The sequence below is a fragment of the Scyliorhinus canicula genome, chromosome 17, assembly GCF_902713615.1.
Source record: "Scyliorhinus canicula chromosome 17, sScyCan1.1, whole genome shotgun sequence".
Taxonomy (NCBI): domain Eukaryota; kingdom Metazoa; phylum Chordata; class Chondrichthyes; order Carcharhiniformes; family Scyliorhinidae; genus Scyliorhinus; species Scyliorhinus canicula.
Window position 1 is genome coordinate 108894262 of NC_052162.1, and position 23478 is coordinate 108917739.

The following is a 23478-nucleotide window of genomic DNA, read 5'->3' on the forward strand; positions in this document are numbered from 1 at the left end:
ATCTAGTTTCCACCATTCCTCTATATTACCTCTATTCTCGCGCCGCCCATGGCTAACCAATGTCAGCCAGTTTAACCGAACCAGGGTTGATTCCTCAGATGAGACAGTTCTCCTGACAGGAGAGATTCGCTACGATGAATTTCCGTGAGAGTTTCACAGTGCAAATGCTGAGAGTGCGTTTTGCCCGTCGTACCTCCGCTCCCTGTGACTGGGGTGTCGAGAATTGGGCTCACATTCTCCGGATGACGTGTCAGCCATTTAGGATTTAGATAAGGAGACTTCTATTTCCTCACCAAAAGGTTTGGGAAGAGAAAATAGTAATATAGAATTACTACAGTGCAGAAGGGGCCATTCGGCCCACTGTGACTGCACCGACCTGCAAATGAGCACTTGGCCCATACACAGATCCGTCCATTGTCCCACAACTTCATGAGGCGAACTGCGCTGTCCTGGAAACTAAGGAACAAAATATCAACCAAAATCGACCAAAACTGCATATATCTGTGGGAGAAAGCGCAGCACCATGATCAAACCCAAGCAGACACGGGAGGGTGTGCAGACTCCGCACACACAGTGGCCCAGGCCCGGATTGAAATCGAGGGGCGCTGTGATGCAGCAGTGCTAACCACAGTGCCACCGGCACGCAGGGACGTCTAGGAAACCGCAATCTATGAGGAGATTGAAAGCTGAGATGGAGACATTTTTGGACGCCATGGAAATGGGGCGCAATCTGGAACGGGATTGAAACTGGGGTTTGCGGCTGAAATATTTGTTTCTGTTTAAATGTTAAAAATCTGCGCCATTAACACTTTGTACCATGATCAGCGCTTTGCAATCTTTCACTGCCATTCGCTTTCTGCCTCCGTCTTGGCTCGCTCCTGCTGCATGTAACTATTGCAGCTCGAAAGCGTAAGAAGAAATCTCCCACCTGCGATTCTGCACTGTTTTCGACCAGGAAGGAAGGATTGGATGTAAAGAACAAACTTACATTCCCTGACCGGGAATCGAACCCGGGCCGCGGCGGTGAGAGCGCCGAATCCTAACCACTAGACCACCAGGGAGGTTGGAGTGCAAGCTTTCCGCAATGGCCTGGAGTGCTGACTTTCTCCTGATATCGATGTAACAGATCGAATTGCACAATGCTGCTTGACTTCATGTGTTTTGCTGCATTTTCGCCTTACACGACCGATGTCTGATTTGGTTTGAACACCTTACTCACCGTGGGTCGTTGGTCTAGGGTATGATTCTCTCTTTGTGTGTTTTAATGGAGAGCATGTGAGAGTTCCAGTGATCAATCTTGGCCGAACTCATTCCTGTTTTTTTCATGTTGTTCGAGATGCAGGTTAAGTTCATTTTTCTGCCGTTCATACGGCGGGATTGGTTAACATGGGGTTTGCTTTCAGAGCAGGAGCCCATTCCACAGGAAATCCATCAACACTGGCAAGAAAATCACAACATTCCTGGAGGCGACAAGGTGCGCGGATGTTCACCGTAACCCGAATGACCAATTCAGAGGACCCCGTGCATTTGGTTTCAGACAGGTGGCTGTGTGTGTATTCATATTCATCCGTGGAATGTCCGCGGATATCCCACACTCTCTTTCAATTAGACTCTGTAAAGCTCCCTCGGTCCCTTTCTCACAGTCTCTCCTTCTGTGGCACTATCGAGTTTTCGACTTCTCGTGTTTTTTCTTTCTATTCTCTCGCTGCCCTTGGCTAACCAATGTTAGCCAGCTGAACCAAGCCAGGGTTGATGCCTGCGATGAGGCAGCTGTCCTGGCTGGAGAGATTCACTGCGATGACACTGATGTCTTTGAAATTTAGTAAAATGGGAGGTTATCCGTTCGAATAGTCTCAATATCGGAAATGGTTTCACAGTGGAAATCCTGAGAGGGTGTTTCCCCCTCACCAGACTCGCCCCATCCACCTCTCCGGCTGGGTGTCTAGAATTGGGGCCCAATTCTCCTGTTGATGTGGAAGCCATTTAAGACAAAGGTGAGGAGACATCTATTTTCTCATCGACAGGCTTGAGAATAGAATAGAATTAAATAGAATATCTGGAGTGCGGGAAGAGACAATTCGGCCCATTGCGTCTGCACCGACCTTTCAAATGAGCACTTGACTCGCAAACAGATTTCACATATTCCCAATAACACCATAACGTGAGATGCAAAACTCTGTATGCTAAGGAACAATGTATCATGGTAATTCACCAAACCTGCATATCTGTGGACTGTAATAAGTCTTACAGCACCAGGTTAAAGTCCAACAGGTTTGTTTGAAACTCTAGCTTTCGGAAGGACTGGTTCGGAGCAGTGCTCCGAAAGCTAGTGTTTGAAACAAACCTGTTGGACTTTAACCTGGTGTTGTAAGACTTCATACTGTGCTAACACCAGTCCAGCATTTTCGCCTTTCACGTGCGACGTCTGATTGGCTTTGAACGTCTAATTCAACGGTGGTTCGTTGATGTAGGTGTATGATTCTGTCTTCAGATGTTATTATGGAGAGCTTCCAAGCGATGAGAGGTACAAATCCCGGACGAACTCACGCCTCTTTTTCCATTTGCCATGATGAAAGTGAAGTTCATTTTTCACCTGCATACGGCGGGGATGGTTTACATGGCGGTTGGTTTTCAGAGCAGGTGCCCACACCGCAGTGAATTCATGAACACAACACACCAATGACCCCAATGACCAATTCAGATGACCCCGTGCATTGTGGTTGAGACAGCTGGCTGTGTGTGTATTCTTAATTATTCGAGGGTTGTGGACGTCCATTCCACGTCTATTTGTCTCTCTATATCTCCTTCAGTCGCTTTCTCTCTCATAGTCACTCTCTCTGTGAGTCTATCTAGTTTCCACCATTCCTCTATATTACCTCTATTCTCGCGCCGCCCATGGCTAACCAATGTCAGCCAGTTTAACCGAACCAGGGTTGATTCCTCAGATGAGACAGTTCTCCTGACAGGAGAGTTTCGCTACGATGAATTTCCGTGAGAGTTTCACAGTGCAAATGCTGAGAGTGCGTTTTCCCCGTCGTACCTCCGCTCCCTGTGACTGGGGTGTCGAGAATTGGGCTCACATTCTCCGGATGACGTGTCACCATTTAGGATTTAGATGAGGAGACTTCTATTTCCTCACCAAAAGGTTTGGGAATAGAAAATAGTAATATAGAATTACTACAGTGCAGAAGGGGCCATTCGGCCCACTGTGACTGCACCGACCTGCAAATGAGCACTTGGCCCATACACAGATCCGTCCATTGTCCCACAACTTCATGAGGCGAACTGCACTGTCCTGGACACTAAGGAACAAAATATCAACCAAAATCGACCAAAACTGCATATCTCTGTGGGAGAAAGCGCAACACCATGATCAAACCCAAGCAGACACGGGAGGGTGTGCAGACTCCGCACACACAGTGGCCCAGGCCCGGATTGAAATCGAGGGGCGCTGTGATGCAGCAGTGCTAACCACAGTGCCACCGGCACGCAGGGACGTCTAGGAAACCGCAATCTATGAGGAGATTGAAAGCTGAGATGGAGAAATTTTTGGACGCTAAGGAAATGGGGCGCAATCTGGAACGGGATTGAAACTGGGGTTTGCGGCTGAAATATTTGTTTCTGTTTAAATGTTAAAAATCTGCGCCATTAACACTTTGTACCATGATCAGCGCTTTGCAATCTTTCACTGCCATTCGCTTTCTGCCTCCGTCTTGGCTCGCTCCTGCTGCATGTAACTATTGCAGCTCGAAAGCGTAAAAAATCTCCCACCTGCGATTCTGCACTGTTTTCGACCAGAAAGGAAGGATTGGATGGAAAGAACAAACTTACATTCCCTGACCGGGCCGCGGCGGTGAGAGCGCCGAATCCTAACCACTAGACCACCAGGGAGGTTGGAGTGCAAGCTTTCCGCAATGGCCTGGAGTGCTGACTTTCTCCTGATATCGATGTAACAGATCGAATTGCACAATGCTGCTTGACTTCATGTGTTTTGCTGCATTTTCGCCTTACACGACCGATGTCTGATTTGGTTTGAACATCTTACTCACCGTGGGTCGTTGGTCTAGAGTATGATTCTCTCTTTGTGTGTTTTAATGGAGAGCATGTGAGAGTTCCAGTGATCAATCTTGGCCGAACTCATTCCTGTTTTTTTCATGTTGTTCGAGATGCAGGTTAAGTTCATTTATCTGCCGTTCATACGGCGGGATTGGTTAACATGGGGTTTGCTTTCAGAGCAGGAGCCCACGCCACAGGAAATCCATCAACACTGGCAAGAAAATCACAACATTCCCGGAGGCGACAAGGTGCGCGGATGTTCACCGTAACCCGAATGACCAATTCAGAGGACCCCGTGCATTTGGATTCAGACTGCTGGCAGTGTGTGTATTCATATTCATCCGTGGAATGTCCGCGGATATCCCACACTCTCTTTCAATTAGACTCTGTAAAGCTCCCTCGGTCTCTTTCTCACAGTCTCTCCTAGTGGCACTATCGAGTTTTCGACTTCTCCTGTTTTTTCTTTCTATTCTCTCGCTGCCCGTGGCTAACCAATGTTAGCCAGCTGAACCAAGCCAGGGTTGATGCCTGCGATGAGGCAGCTGTCCTGGCTGGAGAGATTCACTGCGATGACACTGATGTCTTTGAAATTTAGTAAAATGGGAGGTTATCCGTTCGAATAGTCTCAATATCGGAAAGGGTTTCACAGTGGAAATCCTGAGAGGGTGTTTCCCCCTCACCAGACTCGCCCCATTCACCTCTCCGGCTGGGTGTCTAGAATTGGGGCCCAATTCTCCTGTTGATGTGGAAGCCATTTACGACAAAGGTGAGGAGACATCTATTTTGCCATCGACAGGCTTGAGAATATAATAGAATTAAATAGAATATCTGGAGTGCGGGAAGAGACAATTCGGCCCATTGCGTCTGCACCGACCTTTCAAATGAGCACTTGACTCCCAAACAGATTTCACATATTCCCAATAACACCATAACGTGAGATGCAAAACTCTGTATGCTAAGGAACAATGTATCATGGTAATTCACCAAACCTGCATATCTGTGGACTGTAATAAGTCTTACAGCACCAGGTTAAAGTCCAACAGGTTTGTTTGAAACTCTAGCTTTCGAAGGACTGGTTCGGAGCAGTGCTCGGAAAGCTAGTGTTTGAAACAAACCTGTTGGACTTTAACCTGGTGTTGTAAGACTTCATACTGTGCTAACACCAGTCCAGCATTTTCGCCTTTCACGTGCGACGTCTGATTGGCTTTGAACGTCTAATTCAACGGTGGTTCGTTGATGTAGGTGTATGATTCTGTCTTCAGATGTTATTATGGAGAGCTTCCAAGCGATGAGAGGTACAAATCCCGGACGAACTCACGCCTCTTTTTCCATTTGCCATGATGAAAGTGAAGTTCATTTTTCACCTGCATACGGCGGGGATGGTTTACATGGCGGTTGGTTTTCAGAGCAGGTGCCCTCACCGCAGTGAATTCATGAACACAACACACCAATGACCCCAATGACCAATTCAGATGACCCCGTGCATTGTGGTTGAGACAGCTGGCTGTGTGTGTATTCTTAATTATTCGAGGGTTGTGGACGTCCATTCCACGTCTATTTGTCTCTCTATATCTCCTTCAGTCGCTTTCTCTCTCATAGTCACTCTCTCTGTGAGTCTATCTAGTTTCCACCATTCCTCTATATTACCTCTATTCTCGCGCCGCCCATGGCTAACCAATGTCAGCCAGTTTAACCGAACCAGGGTTGATTCCTCAGATGAGACAGTTCTCCTGACAGGAGAGTTTCGCTACGATGAATTTCCGTGAGAGTTTCACAGTGCAAATGCTGAGAGTGCGTTTTCCCCGTCGTACCTCCGCTCCCTGTGACTGGGGTGTCGAGAATTGGGCTCACATTCTCCGGATGACGTGTCACCCATTTAGGATTTAGATGAGGAGACTTCTATTTCCTCACCAAAAGGTTTGGGAATAGAAAATAGTAATATAGAATTACTACAGTGCAGAAGGGGCCATTCGGCCCACTGTGACTGCACCGACCTGCAAATGAGCCCTTGGCCCATACACAGATCCGTCCATTGTCCCACAACTTCATGAGGCGAACTGCACTGTCCTGGACACTAAGGAACAAAATATCAACCAAAATCGACCAAAACTGCATATCTCTGTGGGAGAAAGCGCAACACCATGATCAAACCCAAGCAGACACGGGAGGGTGTGCAGACTCCGCACACACAGTGGCCCAGGCCCGGATTGAAATCGAGGGGCGCTGTGATGCAGCAGTGCTAACCACAGTGCCACCGGCACGCAGGGACGTCTAGGAAACCGCAATCTATGAGGAGATTGAAAGCTGAGATGGAGAAATTTTTGGACGCTAAGGAAATGGGGCGCAATCTGGAACGGGATTGAAACTGGGGTTTGCGGCTGAAATATTTGTTTCTGTTTAAATGTTAAAAATCTGCGCCATTAACACTTTGTACCATGATCAACGCTTTGCAATCTTTCACTGCCATTCGCTTTCTGCCTCCGTCTTGGCTCGCTCCTGCTGCATGTAACTATTGCAGCTCGAAAGCGTAAAAAATCTCCCACCTGCGATTCTGCACTGTTTTCGACCAGAAAGGAAGGATTGGATGGAAAGAACAAACTTACATTCCCTGACCGGGCCGCGGCGGTGAGAGCGCCGAATCCTAACCACTAGACCACCAGGGAGGTTGGAGTGCAAGCTTTCCGCAATGGCCTGGAGTGCTGACTTTCTCCTGACATCGATGTAACAGATCGAATTGCACAATGCTGCTTGACTTCATGTGTTTTGCTGCATTTTCGCCTTACACGACCGATGTCTGATTTGGTTTGAACATCTTACTCACCGTGGGTCGTTGGTCTAGAGTATGGTTCTCTCTTTGTGTGTTTTAATGGAGAGCATGTGAGAGTTCCAGTGATCAATCTTGGCCGAACTCATTCCTGTTTTTTTCATGTTGTTCGAGATGCAGGTTAAGTTCATTTATCTGCCGTTCATACGGCGGGATTGGTTAACATGGGGTTTGCTTTCAGAGCAGGAGCCCACGCCACAGGAAATCCATCAACACTGGCAAGAAAATCACAACATTCCCGGAGGCGACAAGGTGCGCGGATGTTCACCGTAACCCGAATGACCAATTCAGAGGACCCCGTGCATTTGGATTCAGACTGCTGGCAGTGTGTGTATTCATATTCATCCGTGGAATGTCCGCGGATATCCCACACTCTCTTTCAATTAGACTCTGTAAAGCTCCCTCGGTCTCTTTCTCACAGTCTCTCCTAGTGGCACTATCGAGTTTTCGACTTCTCGTGTTTTTTCTTTCTATTCTCTCGCTGCCCGTGGCTAACCAATGTTAGCCAGCTGAACCAAGCCAGGGTTGATGCCTGCGATGAGGCAGCTGTCCTGGCTGGAGAGATTCACTGCGATGACACTGATGTCTTTGAAATTTAGTAAAATGGGAGGTTATCCTTTCGAATAGTCTCAATATCGGAAAGGGTTTCACATTGGAAATCCTGAGAGGGTGTTTCCCCCTCACCAGACTCGCCCCATTCACCTCTCCGGCTGGGTGTCTAGAATTGGGGCCCAATTCTCCTGTTGATGTGGAAGCCATTTACGACAAAGGTGAGGAGACATCTATTTTGTCATCGACAGGCTTGAGAATATAATAGAATTAAATAGAATATCTGGAGTGCGGGAAGAGACAATTCGGCCCATTGCGTCTGCACCGACCTTTCAAATGAGCACTTGACTCCCAAACAGATTTCACATATTCCCAATAACACCATAACGTGAGATGCAAAACTCTGTATGCTAAGGAACAATGTATCATGGTAATTCACCAAACCTGCATATCTGTGGACTGTAATAAGTCTTACAGCACCAGGTTAAAGTCCAACAGGTTTGTTTGAAACTCTAGCTTTCGGAGGACTGGTTCGGAGCAGTGCTCCGAAAGCTAGTGTTTGAAACAAACCTGTTGGACTTTAACCTGGTGTTGTAAGACTTCATACTGTGCTAACACCAGTCCAGCATTTTCGCCTTTCACGTGCGACGTCTGATTGGCTTTGAACGTCTAATTCAACGGTGGTTCGTTGATGTAGGTGTATGATTCTGTCTTCAGATGTTATAATGGAGAGCTTCCAAGCGATGAGAGGTACAAATCCCGGACGAACTCACGCCTCTTTTTCCATTTGCCATGATGAAAGTGAAGTTCATTTTTCACCTGCATACGGCGGGGATGGTTTACATGGCGGTTGGTTTTCAGAGCAGGTGCCCACACCGCAGTGAATTCATGAACACAACACACCAATGACCCCAATGACCAATTCAGATGACCCCGTGCATTGTGGTTGAGACAGCTGGCTGTGTGTGTATTCTTAATTATTCGAGGGTTGTGGACGTCCATTCCACGTCTATTTGTCTCTATATCTCCTTCAGTCGCTTTCTCTCTCATAGTCACTCTCTCTGTGAGTCTATCTAGTTTCCACCATTCCTCTATATTACCTCTATTCTCGCGCCGCCCATGGCTAACCAATGTCAGCCAGTTTAACCGAACCAGGGTTGATTCCTCAGATGAGACAGTTCTCCTGACAGGAGAGTTTCGCTACGATGAATTTCCGTGAGAGTTTCACAGTGCAAATGCTGAGAGTGCGTTTTCCCCGTCGTACCTCCGCTCCCTGTGACTGGGGTGTCGAGAATTGGGCTCACATTCTCCGGATGACGTGTCACCCATTTAGGATTTAGATGAGGAGACTTCTATTTCCTCACCAAAAGGTTTGGGAATAGAAAATAGTAATATAGAATTACTACAGTGCAGAAGGGGCCATTCGGCCCACTGTGACTGCACCGACCTGCAAATGAGCCCTTGGCCCATACACAGATCCGTCCATTGTCCCACAACTTCATGAGGCGAACTGCACTGTCCTGGACACTAAGGAACAAAATATCAACCAAAATCGACCAAAACTGCATATCTCTGTGGGAGAAAGCGCAACACCATGATCAAACCCAAGCAGACACGGGAGGGTGTGCAGACTCCGCACACACAGTGGCCCAGGCCCGGATTGAAATCGAGGGGCGCTGTGATGCAGCAGTGCTAACCACAGTGCCACCGGCACGCAGGGACGTCTAGGAAACCGCAATCTATGAGGAGATTGAAAGCTGAGATGGAGAAATTTTTGGACGCTAAGGAAATGGGGCGCAATCTGGAACGGGATTGAAACTGGGGTTTGCGGCTGAAATATTTGTTTCTGTTTAAATGTTAAAAATCTGCGCCATTAACACTTTGTACCATGATCAGCGCTTTGCAATCTTTCACTGCCATTCGCTTTCTGCCTTCGTCTTGGCTCGCTCCTGCTGCATGTAACTATTGCAGCTCGAAAGCGGAAGAAGAAATCTCCCACCTGCGATTCTGCACTGTTTTCGACCAGAAAGGAAGGCAGGATTGGATGTAAAGAACAAACTTACATTCCCTGACCGGGAATCGAACCCGGGCCGCGGCGGTGAGAGCGCCGAATCCTAACCACTAGACCACCAGGGAGGTTGGAGTGCAAGCTTTCCGCAATGGCCTGGAGTGCTGACTTTCTCCTGATATCGATGTAACAGATCGAATTGCACAATGCTGCTTGACTTCATGTGTTTTGCTGCATTTTCGCCTTACACGACCGATGTCTGATTTGGTTTGCACAGTAAGAAGTCTTACAACACCAGGTTAAAGTCCAACAGGTTTGTTTCAAACACGAGCTTTCGGAGCACGGCTCCTTCTTCAGGTGAATGGAAAGGCTTGTTCCAGAAATGTTTATATAGACACAGTCAGAGATGCCCCGGAATGCGAGCACCTGCAGGCAATCAAATCATCAAAGATGCAGAGAGAGAGGTAACTCCAGGTTAAAGAGGTGTGAATTGTCCCAAGCCAGTTCAGTCGGTAGGCCTCTGCAAGTCCAGGCTTGTTGGTGGGGGCCGAATGTAATGCGACATGAATCCCAGATCCCGGGATCTGGGATTCATGTCGCATTACATTCGGCCCCCACCAACAAGCCTGGACTTGCAGAGGCCTACCGACTGAACTGGCTTGGGACAATTCACACCTCTTTAACCTGGAGTTACCTCTCTCTCTGCATCTTTGATGATTTGATTGCCTGCAGGTGCTCGCATTCCGGGGCATCTCTGACTGTGTCTATATAAACATTTCTGGAACAAGCCTTTCCATTCACCTGAAGAAGGAGCCGTGCTCCGAAAGCTCGTGTTTGAAACAAACCTGTTGGACTTTAACCTGGTGTTGTAAGACTTCTTACTGTGCTCACCCCAGTCCAACGCCGGCATCTCCACATCATGATTTGGTTTGAACATCTTACTCACCGTGGGTCGTTGGTCTAGAGTATGATTCTCTCTTTGTGTGTTTTAATGGAGAGCATGTGAGAGTTCCAGTGATCAATCTTGGCCGAACACATTCCTGTTTTTTTCATGTTGTTCGAGATGCAGGTTAAGTTCATTTATCTGCCGTTCATACGGCGGGATTGGTTAACATGGGGTTTGCTTTCAGAGCAGGAGCCCACGCCACAGGAAATCCATCAACACTGGCAAGAAAATCACAACATTCCCGGAGGCGACAAGGTGCGCGGATGTTCACCGTAACCCGAATGACCAATTCAGAGGACCCCGTGCATTTGGATTCAGACAGCTGGCAATGTGTGTATTCATATTCATATTTGGGATGTCCGCGGATATCCCACATTCTCTTTCAATTTGACTCTGTAAAGCTCCCTCGGTCTCTTTCTCACAGTCTCTCCTTCTGTGGCACTATCGATTTTTCGACTTAACCTGTTTTTTCTTTCTATTCTCTCGCTGCCCGTGGCTAACCAATGTTAGCCAGCTGAACCAAGCCAGGGTTGATGCCTGCGATGAGGCAGCTGTCCTGGCTGGAGAGATTCACTGCGATGACACTGATGTCTTTGAAATTTAGTAAAATGGGAGGTTATCCGTTCGAATAGTCTCAATATCGGAAAGGGTTTCACAGTGGAAATCCTGAGAGGGTCTTTCCCCCTCACCAGACTCGCCCCATCCACCTCTCCGGCTGGGTGTCTAGAATTGGGGCCCAATGCTCCTGTTGATGTGGAAGCCATTTAAGACAAAGGTGAGGAGATATCTATTTCTCATCGACAGGCTTGAGAATAGAATAGAATGAAATAGAATATCTGGAGTGCGGGAAGAGACAATTCGGCCCATTGCGTCTGCACCGACCTTTCAAATGAGCACTTGACTCGCAAACAGATTTCACATATTCCCAATAACACCCTAACGTGAGCTGCAAAACTCTGTATGCTAAGGAACAATGTATCATGGTAATTCACCAAACCTGCATATCTGTGGACTGTAATAAGTCTTACAGCACCAGGTTAAAGTCCAACAGGTTTGTTTGAAACACTAGCTTTTGGAGGACTGGTTCGGAGCAGTGCTCCGAAAGCTAGTGTTTGAAACAAACCTGTTGGACTTTAACCTGGTGTTGTAAGACTTCATACTGTGCTCACACCAATCCGACGCCTGCATCTCCACATCATATCTGGACTGTGAGAGGAACACGCAGCAACCAGAAGAAACCCACGTGGACACGGGGAAAGCGTGCAAACCCTGCATCGACAGTGACAAAAGCCTGGATTCAAATCCGGAGGCGCAGTGAGGCAACAATACTAACCATTATGCCACCGTGCCGCCCATAGGTCTGAGGAACTTCAGTCGATGAGGATATTGAACGAGAGATGAATGAGGGAGAGATGTTTGGACCCTAATAGAATGCGGGCACTATCGGGTGCAGGAAGAAACTAGGTTTGATGCTAAAATATTTGGACGGCAGGTTTTGTCGGATGGAATAAAACTTGATTCCCTGGCCGGGAATCGAACCCGAGCCGCGGCTGTGAAAGCGCCAAACCCTTCCCACTAGACCACCAGGGAAGTTAAGCATAGGTTAGTTAGTATTGTTCACCGACCATCTCTTCGTATGAGAAGCCCTCTCATGGACCTGATTTACTTCAAAATTATCTTTGAGGAAAAAGCGGACAGGGTGCCCACATTTCTTAGGATAGAGGAGGCTAAGGGGGTATTGAGGTGATGTCTAGCACATGATGTAGGACTGAGATGAAGTGGCGTGGAAGGAGCTATTTCCGTAAGCGCTGAAATCACTAATGAGGGACAAAGATTTAGAAATAAACGAATCCTCACATTTATATGGCGCCTATCACCATCACCGCAATCCCAAACTGCTTCCCAGATAATGAAGTCACTTTGAACTGGATTCATTGTTTTAAAGTGGGAAGCTTAGCAACACTCACAAACAGCAACATCGCAGTGAGCGATGGGAATCCCTGTATTCCCAATAGGATGCAAATAGAGGGATACGGACCCAGGAGGTGTTGAAGATTTTAGTTTAGTCGGGCAGTATGGTCGGCACGGGCTTGGAGGGCCGATGAGCCTGTTCCTGTGCTGTACTTTTATTTGTTCTTTGTTCTTTGAGAAGAGAACCTGTTCTTCTGATGTTGATGGAATGATAAATATTGGACAGGACACAGGAACCAGTTCTCTGTGAAAACAGTGAGACGAGCTCTGCAAAATCCAACTGACTGTCCAGCGGGGACCTGAGTAAACATCAAACAAAGCACGTCCGCCAGTGCAGCGCTTTCGCAGTATTCTGTGGGAGAGTTATTCTCGATTGCTGTGTTCAAAGTCTTAGGAATGGGATAGTGCATCTTAACCTTCCAAAATAGAAACTGTTACCAAGAGGAATACAAACAAGTCAATTGGGGAGAATTAATGGAATGATTAGAGTGAAGTTGGGGAGTTACTTTTCTCACCTCGAGTCTGGAGTGCGAAAATCGCTCGCTGAGCTGGTACACATGCTGTCTGACTTCCTGTATTTTCCAGCATTTTCGCCTTTCACGTGCGACGTCTGATAGGCTTTGAACTTCTAATTCAACGGTCGTTCGTTGATGTAGGTGTATGATTCTGTCTTCAGATGTTATAATGGAGAGCTTCCAAGCGATGAGAGGTACAAATCCTGGACGAACTCACGCCTCTTTTTCCATTTGCCATGATGAAAGTGAAGTTCATTTTTCACCTGCATACGGCGGGGTTGGTTTACATGGCGGTTGGTTTCAGAGCAGGTGCCCACACCGCAGGGAATTCATGAACAAAACACACCAATGACCCCAATGACCAATTCAGATGACCCCGTGCATTGTGGTTGAGACAGCTGGCTGTGTGTGTATTCTTAATTATTCGAGGGTTGTGGACGTACATTCCACGTCTATTTGTCTCTCTGTATCTCCTTCATTCGCTTTCTCTCTCACAGTCACTCTCTCTGTGAGTCTATCTAGTTTCCACCATTCCACTATATTACCTCTATTCTCGCGCCGCCCATGGCGAACCAATGTCAGCCAGTTTAACCGAACCAGGGTTCATTCTTCAGATGAGACAGTTCTCCTGACAGGAGAGATTCGCTACGATGAATTTCCGTGAGAGTTTCACAGTGCAAATGCTGAGAGTGCGTTTTGCCCGTCGTACCTCCGCTCCCTGTGACTGGGGTGTCGAGAATTGGGCTCACATTCTCCGGATGACGTGTCACCCATTTAGGATTTAGATGAGGAGACTTCTATTTCCTCACCAAAAGGTTTGGGAATAGAAAATAGTAATATAGAATTACTCCAGTGCAGAAGGGGCCATTCGGCCCACTGTGACGGCACCGATCTGCAAATGAGCAATTGGCCTATACACAGATCCGTCCATTGTCCCACAACTTCATGAGGCAAACTGCACAGTCCTGGACACTAAAGAACAAAATATCAACCAAAATCGACCAAAACTGCACATCTCTGGAAAGTGGGAGAAAGCGCAGCACCCAGGTCAAACCCAAGCAGACACGGGAGGGTGTGCAGACTCCGCACAGACAGTGTCTCAGGCCCGGAATGAAATCGAGGGCCGCTGTGAGGCAGCAGTGCTAACCACAGTGCCACTGGCACGAGGGACGTCTAGGAAACCGCAATCTATTAGGAGATTGGAAGCTGAGATGGAGAAATTTTTGGACGCTAAGAAAATGCGGCGCAATCTGGATCGGGACTGAAACTGGGGTTTGCGGCTGAAATATTTGTTTCTGTTCAAATGTTAAAATCTGCGCCATTAACACTTTGTACCATGATCAGCGCATTGCAATCTTTCACTGCCATTCGCTTTCTGCCTCCGTCTTGGCTCGCGTCCTGCTGCATGTAACTATTGCAGCTCGAAAGCGAAAGAAAAAATCTCCCACCTGCGATTCTGCACTGTTTTCGACCACGAAGCAAGGCAGGGTAGGTCGCAAAGAATAAACTTTCATTCCCTGACCCGGGCCGCGGCGGTGAGAGCGCCGAATCCTAACCAGTAGACCACCAGCCAGGTTAGAGGACAAACTGTTTGCATTGGCCTGGAGTGCTGATTTTCTCCTGCTATCGATGTAACAGATCGAATTGCACAATGCTGTTTGACTTCATGTGTTTTGCTGCATTTTCGCCTTTCACGACCGATGTCTGTTTTGGTTTGCACAGTAAGAAGTCTTACAACACCAGGTTAAAGTCCAACAGGTTTGTTTCAAACACGAGCTTTCGGAGCACGGCTCCTTCTTCAGGTGAAGGAGCCGTGCTCCGAAAGCTCGTGTTTGAAACAAACCTGTTGGACTTTAACCTGGTGTTGTAAGACTTCTTACTGTGCTCACCCCAGTCCAACGCCGGCATCTCCACATCATGTTTTGGTTTGAACATCTAACTCACCGTGGGTCGTTGGTCTAGGGTATGATTCTCTCTTTGTGTGTTTTAATGGAGAGCATGTGAGAGGTCCAGTGATCAATCCATGCCGAACATATTCCTGTTTTTTTCATGTTGCCCGAGATGCAGGTTAAGTTCATTTATCTGCCGTTCATACGGCGGGATTGGTTAACATGGGGTTTGCTTTCAGAGCAGGAGCCCACGCCACAGGAAATCCATCAACACTGGCAGGAAAATCACAACATTCCTGGAGGCGACATGGCGCGCAGATGTTCACGGTAACCCGAATGACCAATTCAGAGGACCCCGTGCATTTGGATTCAGACAGCTGGCTGTGTGTGTATTCTTATTCATCCCTGGGATGTCCGCGAATATCCCACACTCTCATTTATTTGACTCTGGAAAGCTCCCTCGGTCTCTTTCTCCCTCACTGTCTCTCCTTCTGTGGCACTATCGAGTTTTCGACTTCTCCTGTTTTTTCTTTCAATTCTCTCGCTGCCCGTGGCTAACCAATGTTAGCCAGCTGAACCAAGCCAGGGTTGATTCCTGAGATGAGGCAGCTGTCCTGGCTGGAGAGATTCACTGCGATGACACTGCTGTCTTTGAAATTTAGTAAAATGGGAGGTTATCCGTTCGAATAGTCTCAATATCGGAAAGGGTTTCACAGTGGAAATCCTGAGAGGGTGTTTCCCCCTCACCAGACTCGCCCCATCCACCCGTACCCCAGTCCCTCCGGCTGGGTGTCTAGAATTATCCTGTTGATGTGGAAGCCATTTAAGGCAAAGGTGAGGAGACATCTATTTTCTCATCGACAGGCTTGACAATAGAATAGAATGAAATAGAATATCTGGAGTGCGGGTAGAGACAATTCGGCCCATCGCGTCTGCACCGACCTTTCAAATGAGCACTTGACTCGCAAACAGATTTCACATATTCCCAATAAGACCATAACGTGAGTTGCAAATCTCTGTATGCTAAGGAACAATGTATCATGGTAATTCACCAAACCTGCATATCTGTGTACTGTAATAAGTCTTACAGCACCAGGTTAAAGTCCAACAGGTTTGTTTCAAAAACTAGCTTTCGGAGGACTGGTTCGGAGCAGTGCTCCGAAAGCAAGAGTTTGAAACAAACCTGTTGGACTTTAACCTGGTGTTGTAAGACTTCATACTGTGCTCACACCAGACCGACGCCTGCATCTCCATATCTCTGGACTGTGAGAGGAACACGCAGCAAGCAGAGGAAACCCACGTGGACACGGGGAAAGCGTGCAAACCCTGCATCGACAGTGTCCAAAGCCTGGATTGAAACCCGGAGGCGCAGTGAGGCAACAATACTAACCATTATGCCACCGTGCCGCCCTCAGGTCTGAGGAACCTCAGTCGATGAGGAGATTGGACGAGAGATAAATGAGGGAGACATGTTTGGACCCTAATAGAATGCGGGCGCTATCGGGTGCAGGAAGAAACTGGGTTTGATGCTAAAATATTTGTTTCGGTGTAAATAGTAAAATCTGAGCCACTATCACTTGACTTTACCATACAACATGATGTCCATGATCAGCACATTACAGCGCAGCACTGTCCTTCTCGTTCTGTCTCCAGCTTTTCTCTGGAGCTGTTGCACAGATGAGAATGACAACTCAGATGTGAAACGACAAATTTACTTACTTTGATCGTGAGCTGTTTTCGACCAGGTTTGTTTGGACGGCAGGTTTGGTCGGATGGAATAAAACTTGATTCTCTGGCCGGGAATCGAACCCGAGCCGCGGCGGTGAAAACGACAAATCCTAACCACTAGACCACCAGGGAAGTTAAGCATAGGTGAGTTAGTATTGTTCACCGACCATCTCTTCGTATGAGAAGCACTCTCATGGACCTGATTTATTTCAAAATTATCTTTGAGGAAAGAGCGGACAGGGTGGGACCCATTTCTTTGGAAAGTGGAGGCTAAGGGGTTATTAAGGTGATGTCTAGCACATGATGTAGGACTGAGATGAAGTGGCGTGGAAGGAGCTATTTCCGTAAGCGCTGAAATCACTAATGAGGGACAATGATTTAGAAATAAACGAATCCTCACATTTATATGGCGTCTATCACCACCACCGCAGTCCCAAAGTGCTTCCAGATAATGAAGTCACTTTGAACTGGATTCATTGTTGTAAAGTGGGAAGCTTAGCAACACTCACAAACAGCAACATCGCAGAGAGCGATGGGAATCCCTGTCTTCCCAATAGGATGCAAATAGAGGGATACGGACCCAGGAAGTGTTGAAGATTTTAGTTTAGTCGGGCAGTATGGTCGGCACGGTCTTGGAGGGCCGATGAGCCTGTTCCTGTGCTGTACTTTTATTTGTTCTTTGTTCTTTGATCAGATAATCTGTTCTTCTGATGTTGATGGAATGATAAATATTGGACAGGACACAGGAACTGGTTCTCTGTGAAAACAGTGATACGAGCTCTGCAAAATCCAACTGACTGTCCAGCGGTGACCTGAGTAAACATCAAACAAAGGGCTGCACGTCCGGCAGGGCAGCGCTTTCGCAGTATTCTGTGGGAGAGTTATTCTCGATTGCTGTGTTCAAAGTCTTAGGAATGGGATAGTGCATCTTAACCTTCCAAAATAGAAACTGTTACCAAGCGGAATACAAACAAGTCAATGGGGGAGAATTAATGGAATGATTAGAGTGAAGTTGGGGAGTTACTTTCCTCACCTCGAGTCTGGAGTGCGAAAATCGCTCGCTGAGCTGCTACACATGCTGTCTGACTTTCTGTATTTTCCAGCATTTTCGCCTTTCACTTGCGACGTCTGATAGGCTTTGAACTTCTAATTCAACGGTGGTTCGTTGATGTAGGTGTATGATTCTGTCTTCAGATGTTATAATGGAGAGCTTCCAAGTGATGAGAGGTTCAAATCCCGGACGAACTCACGCCTCTTTTTCCACTTGCCATGATGAAGGTGAAGTTCCTTTCTCACCTGCATACGGCGGGGATGGTTTACGTGGCGGTTGGTTTCAGAGCAGGTGCCCACACCGCAGGGAATTCATGAACACAACACACCAATGACCCCAATGACCAATTCAGATGACCCCGTGCATTGTGGTTGAGACAGATGGCTGTGTGGGTATTCTTAATGATTCGAGGGTTGTGGACGTCCATTCCACGTCTATTTGTCTCTCTATATCTCCTTCAGTCGCTTTCTCTCGCACAGTCACTCTCTCTGTGAGTCTATCTAGTTTCCACCATTCCTCTATATTTCCTCGATTCTCTCGCCGCCCGTGGCTAACCAATGTCAGCCAGTTGAACGGAACCAGTGTTGATTCATCAGATGAGACAGTTCTCCTGACAGGAGAGATTCGCTACGATGAATTTCCGTGAGAGTTTCACAGTGCAAATGCTGAGAATGCGTTTTTCCCAGTCGTACCTCCGCTCCCTGTGACTGGGGTGTCGAGAATTGGGCTCACATTCTCCGGATGACGAGTCAGCCATTTAGGATTTAGATGAGGAGACTTCAATTTCCTCACCAAAAGGTTTGGGAATAGAAAATAGTAATATAGAATTAGTACAGTGCACAAGGGGCCATTCGGCCCACCGTGACTGCACCGACCTGCAAATGAGCATTTGGCCCATACACAGATCCGTCCATAATCCTCCAACTTCATGAGGCAAACTGCATAGTCCTGGACACTAAAGAACAAAATATCAACCAAAATCGACCAAAACTGCATATCTCTGGACTGTGGGAGAAAGCGCAGCACCTAGATCAAACCCAAGCAGACACGGGAGGGTGTGCAGACTCCGCACAGACAGTGGCCCAGGCCCGGATTGAAATCGATGGGCGCTGTGAGGCAGCAGTGCTAACCACAGTGCCACCGGCACGCAGGGACGTCTAGGAAACCGCAATCTATGAGGAGATTGAAAGCTGAGATGGAGAAATTTTTGGACGCTCAGGAAATGGGGCGCAATCTGGATCGGGAAAGAAACTGGGGTTTGCGGCTGAAATATTTATTTCTGTTTAAATGTTAAAATCTGCGCCATTAACACTTTGCACCATGATCAGCGCTTTGCAATCTTTCACTGCCATTCGTTTTCTGTCTCCGTCTTGGCTCGCGTCCTGCTGCATGTCACTGTTGCAGCTGGAAAGCGAAAGATGAAATCTCCCACCTGCGATTCTGCACTACTTTCGTTCAGGAAACAAGGCAGGGTTGGTTGCAAAGAATAAACCTTCATTCCCTGACCGGGAATCGGACCCGGGCGGCGGCGGAGGGAGCGCCGAATCCTAACCACTAGACCACCAGAGAGGTTAGAGGGCAAATTTTTTGCATTTGCCTGGAGTGCTGATTTTCTCCTGGCATCGATGTAACAAATCGAATTGCACAATGCTGCTTGACTTCATGTGTTTTGCTGCATTTTCGCCTTACACGAGCGATGTTGATTTGGTTTGATCATCTTACTCACCGTGGCTCGTTGGTCAAGGGTATGATTCTCTCTTAGTGTGTTTTAATGGAGAGCATGTGAGAGTTCCAGTGATCAACCTTGGCCGAACTCATTCCTGTTTTTTTCATGTTGTCCGAGATGCAGGTTAAGTTCATTTACCTGCCGTTCATGCGGCGGGATTGGTTAACATGGGGTTTGCTTTCAGAGCAGGAGCCCACGCCACAGGAAATCCATCAACACTGGCAAGAAAATCACAACATTCCGGGAGGCGACATGTCGCGCAGATGTTCACCGGAACCCGAATGATCAATTCAGAGGACCCCGTGCATTGGGATTCAGACTGCTTGCAGTGTGTGTATTCTTATTCATCCGTGGGATGTCCGCGGATATCCCACACTCTCTTTCAATTTGACTCTGTAAAGCTCCCTCGGTCTCATTCTCTCTCACAGTCTCTCCTTCTGTGACACTATCGAGTTTTCGACTTCTCTTTTTTGTTTCTATTCTCTCGCTGCCCGAGGCTAACCAATGTTTGCAGCTGAACAAAGCCAGGGTTGATGCCAGAGATGAGGCAGCTGTCTTGGTTGGAGAGATTCACTGCGATGACACTGCTGTCTTTGAAATTTAGTAAAATGGGAGGTTATCCGTTCGAATAGTCTCAACATCGGAAAGGGTTTCACAGTGGAAATCCTGAGAGGGCGTTTCCCCCTCACCAGACTCGCCCATCCACCCCGGCGGTGGTCTCTCCGGCGGGGTGTCTAGATTTGGGGCAAAATTCTCCTGTTGATGTGGAAGCCATTTAAGACAAAGGTGAGGAGATATCTATTTTCTCATCGACAGGCTTGAGAATAGAATAGAATGAAATAAAATATCTGGAGTGCGGGTAGAGACACTTCGGACCATCGCGTCTGCACCGACCTTTCAAATGAGCACTTGAAACGCAAAGAGATTTCACATATTCCCAATAACACCATAACGTTAGCTGCAAAACTCTGTATGCTGAGGAACAATGTATCGTGGGAATTCACCAAACCTGCATATCTCTGGACTGTAATAAGTCTTACAGCACCAGCTTAAAGTCCAACAGGTTTGTTTGAAATGCGAGCTTTCGGAGGACTGGTTCGGAGCAGTGCTCCGAAAGCTAGTGTTTGAAACAAACCTGTTGGACTTTGACCTGGTGTTGTAAGACTTCATACTGTGCTCACACCAGTCCGACGCCTGCATCTCCACATCATATCTCTGGACTGTGAGAGGAACACGCAGCAAGCAGAGGAAACCCACGTGGACACGGGGAACGCGTGTATCGACAGTGACCAAAGCCTGGATTGAAACCCGGAGGCGCAGTGAGGCAACAATATTAACCATTATGCCACCGTGCTGCTCTCAGGTCTGAGGAACCTCAGTCGGTGAGGAGATTGAACGAGAGATGAATGAGGGAGGGATGTTTGGACCCTAATAGAATACGGGCGCTATCGGGTGCAGGAAGAAACTGGGTTTGATACTGAAATATTTGCTTCGGTGTAAATAGTAAAATCTGAGCCATTATCACTTGACTTTACCATACACCATGATGTCCATGATCACCACATTACAGCGCAGCACTGTCCTTCTCGTTCTGTCTCCAGCTTTTCTCTGGAGCTGTTGTACAGATGAGAATGACAACTCAAATGTTAAACGACAAATTTACTTACTTTGATCGTGAGCTGTTTTCGACCAGGTTTGTTTGGACGGCAGGTTTGGTCGGATGGAATAAAACTTGATTCCCTGGCCGGGAATCGAACCGGGCCGTGGCGGTGAAAGCACCAAATCCTAACCACTAGACCACCAGAGAAGTTAAGTAGAGGTGAGTTAGTATTGTTCACCGACCATCTTTTCGTATGAGAAGCCCTCTCATGGACCTGATTTACTTCAAAATTATCTTTGAGGAAAGAGCGGACAGGGTGGGCCCCATTTCGTTGGAAAGAGGAGGCTAAGGGGGTATTGAGGTGATGTCTAGCACATGATGTAGGACTGAGATGAAGTGGCGTGGAAGGAGCTATTTCCGTAAGCGCTGAAATCACTAATGAGGGACAAAGATTTAGAAATAAACGAATCCTCTCATTTATATGGCGTCTATCACCACCACCGCAATCCCAAAGTGCTTCCCAGATAATGAAGTCACTTTGAACTGGATTCATTGATGTAAAGTGGGAAGCTTAGCAACACTCACAAACAGCAACACCGCAGTGAGCGATGGGAATCCCTGTATTCCCAATATGATGCAAATAGAGGGATACGGACCCAGGAAGTGTTGAAGATTTTAGTTTAGTCGGGCAGTACTGTCGGCTTGGAGGGCCGATGCGCCTGTTCCTGTGCTGTACTTTTATTTGTTCTTTGTTCTTTGAGAAGAGAGTCTGTTCTTCTGATGTTGATGGAATGATAAATATTGGACAGGACACAGGAACCAGTTCTCTGTGAAAACTGTGACACGAGCTCTGCAAAATCCAACTGGCTGTCCAGCGGGGACCTGAGTAAACATCAAACAAAGGGCTGCACGTCCGCCAGTGCAGCGCTTTCGCAGTATTCTGTGGGAGAGTTATTCTCGATTGCTGTGTTCAAAGTCATAGGAATGGGATAGTGCATCTTTACCTTCCAAAATAGAAACTGTTACCAAGCGGAATACAAACAAGTCAATTGGGGAGAATTAATGGAATGATTAGAGTGACTTTGGGGAGTTACTTTCCTCACCTCGTGTCTGGAGTGCGAAAATCGCTCGCTGAGCTGCTACACATGCTGTCTGACTTCCTGTATTTTCCAGGATTTTCGCCATTCACGTGCGACGTCTGATAGGCTTTGAACTTCTAATTCAACAGTGGTTCGTTGATGTAGGTGTATGATTCTGTCTTCAGATGTTATAATAGAAAGCTTCCAAGCGATGAGAGGTTCAAATCCCGGACGAACTCACGCCTCTTTTTACATTTGCCATGATGAAAGTGAAGTTCAGGTGCCCACACCGCAGGGAATTCATGAACACAACACACCAATGACCCCAATGACCAATTCAGATGACCCCGTGCATTGTGGTTGAGACAGCTGGCTGTGTGTGTATTCTTAATTATTCGAGGGTTGTGGACGTCCATTCCACGTCTATTTGTCTCTCTATATCTCCTTCAGTCGCTTTCTCTCTCATAGTCACTCTTTCTGTGAGTCTATCTCGTTTCCACCATTCCTCTATATTACCTCTATTCTCTCGCCGCCCGTGGCTAACCAATGTCAGCCAGTTTAACCGAACCAGGGTTGATTCCTCAGATGAGACAGTTCTCCTGACAGGAGAGATTCGCTACGATGAATTTCCGTGAGAGTTTCACAGTGAAAATGCTGAGAGTGCGTTTTTCCCCGTCGTACCTCCGCTCGCCGTGACTGGGGTGGCGAGAATTGGGTTCACAGTCTCCGGATGACGTGTCAGCCATTTAGGATTTAGATGAGGAGACTTCTATTTCCTCACCAAACGTTTTGGGAATAGAAAATAGTAAAATAGAATTACTCCAGTGCAGAAGGGGCCATTAGGCCCACTGTGACTGCACGGACCTGCAAATGAGCACTTGGCCCATACACAGATCCGTCCATTGTCCCACAACTTCATGAGGCGAACTGCACTGTCCTGGACACTAAGGAACAAAATATCAACCAAAATCGACCAAAACTGCATATCTCTGTGGGAGAAAGCGCAGCACCATGATCAAACCCAAGCAGACACGGGAGGGTGTGCAGACTCCGCACACACAGTGGCCCAGGCCCGGATTGAAATCGAGGGGCGCTGTGATGCAGCAGTGCTAACCACAGTGCCACCGGCACGCAGGGGCGTCTAGGAAACCGCAATCTATGAGGAGATTGAAAGCTGAGATGGAGAAATTTTTGGACGCTAAGGAAATGGGGCGCAATCTGGAACGGGATTGAAACTGGGGTTTGCGGCTGAAATATTTGTTTCTGTTTAAATGTTAAAAATGCGCCATTAACACTTTGTACCATGATCAGCGCTTTGCAATCTTTCACTGCCATTCGCTTTCTGCCTCCGTCTTGGCTCGCTCCTGCTGCTCGAAAGCGTAAAAAATCTCCCACCTGTGATTCTGCACTGTTTTCGACCAGAAAGGAAGGCAGGATTGGATGTAAAGAGCAAACTTACATTCCCTGACCGGGAATCGAACCCGAGCCGCGGCGGTGAGAGCGTCGAACCCTAACCACTAGACCACCAGGGAGGTT

At 47.5% G+C, this 23478-nt stretch overlaps 3 non-coding genes across 3 annotated transcripts; all 3 read right to left on the reverse strand.

Annotated features, from left to right (window-relative positions):
• Nucleotides 1-989: 989 nt before the first annotated feature.
• trnae-cuc lies at nucleotides 990-1061 on the reverse strand. Its single transcript has one exon. It is a non-coding gene; the product is annotated as a tRNA-Glu (tRNA).
• Nucleotides 1062-9493: 8432 nt separating this feature from the next.
• Nucleotides 9494-9565, reverse strand: trnae-cuc. Its single transcript has one exon. It is a non-coding gene; the product is annotated as a tRNA-Glu (tRNA).
• An 11434-nt stretch (nucleotides 9566-20999) lies between these two features.
• trnae-uuc lies at nucleotides 21000-21070 on the reverse strand. The gene has a single exon. It is a non-coding gene; the product is annotated as a tRNA-Glu (tRNA).
• Nucleotides 21071-23478: the final 2408 nt, after the last annotated feature.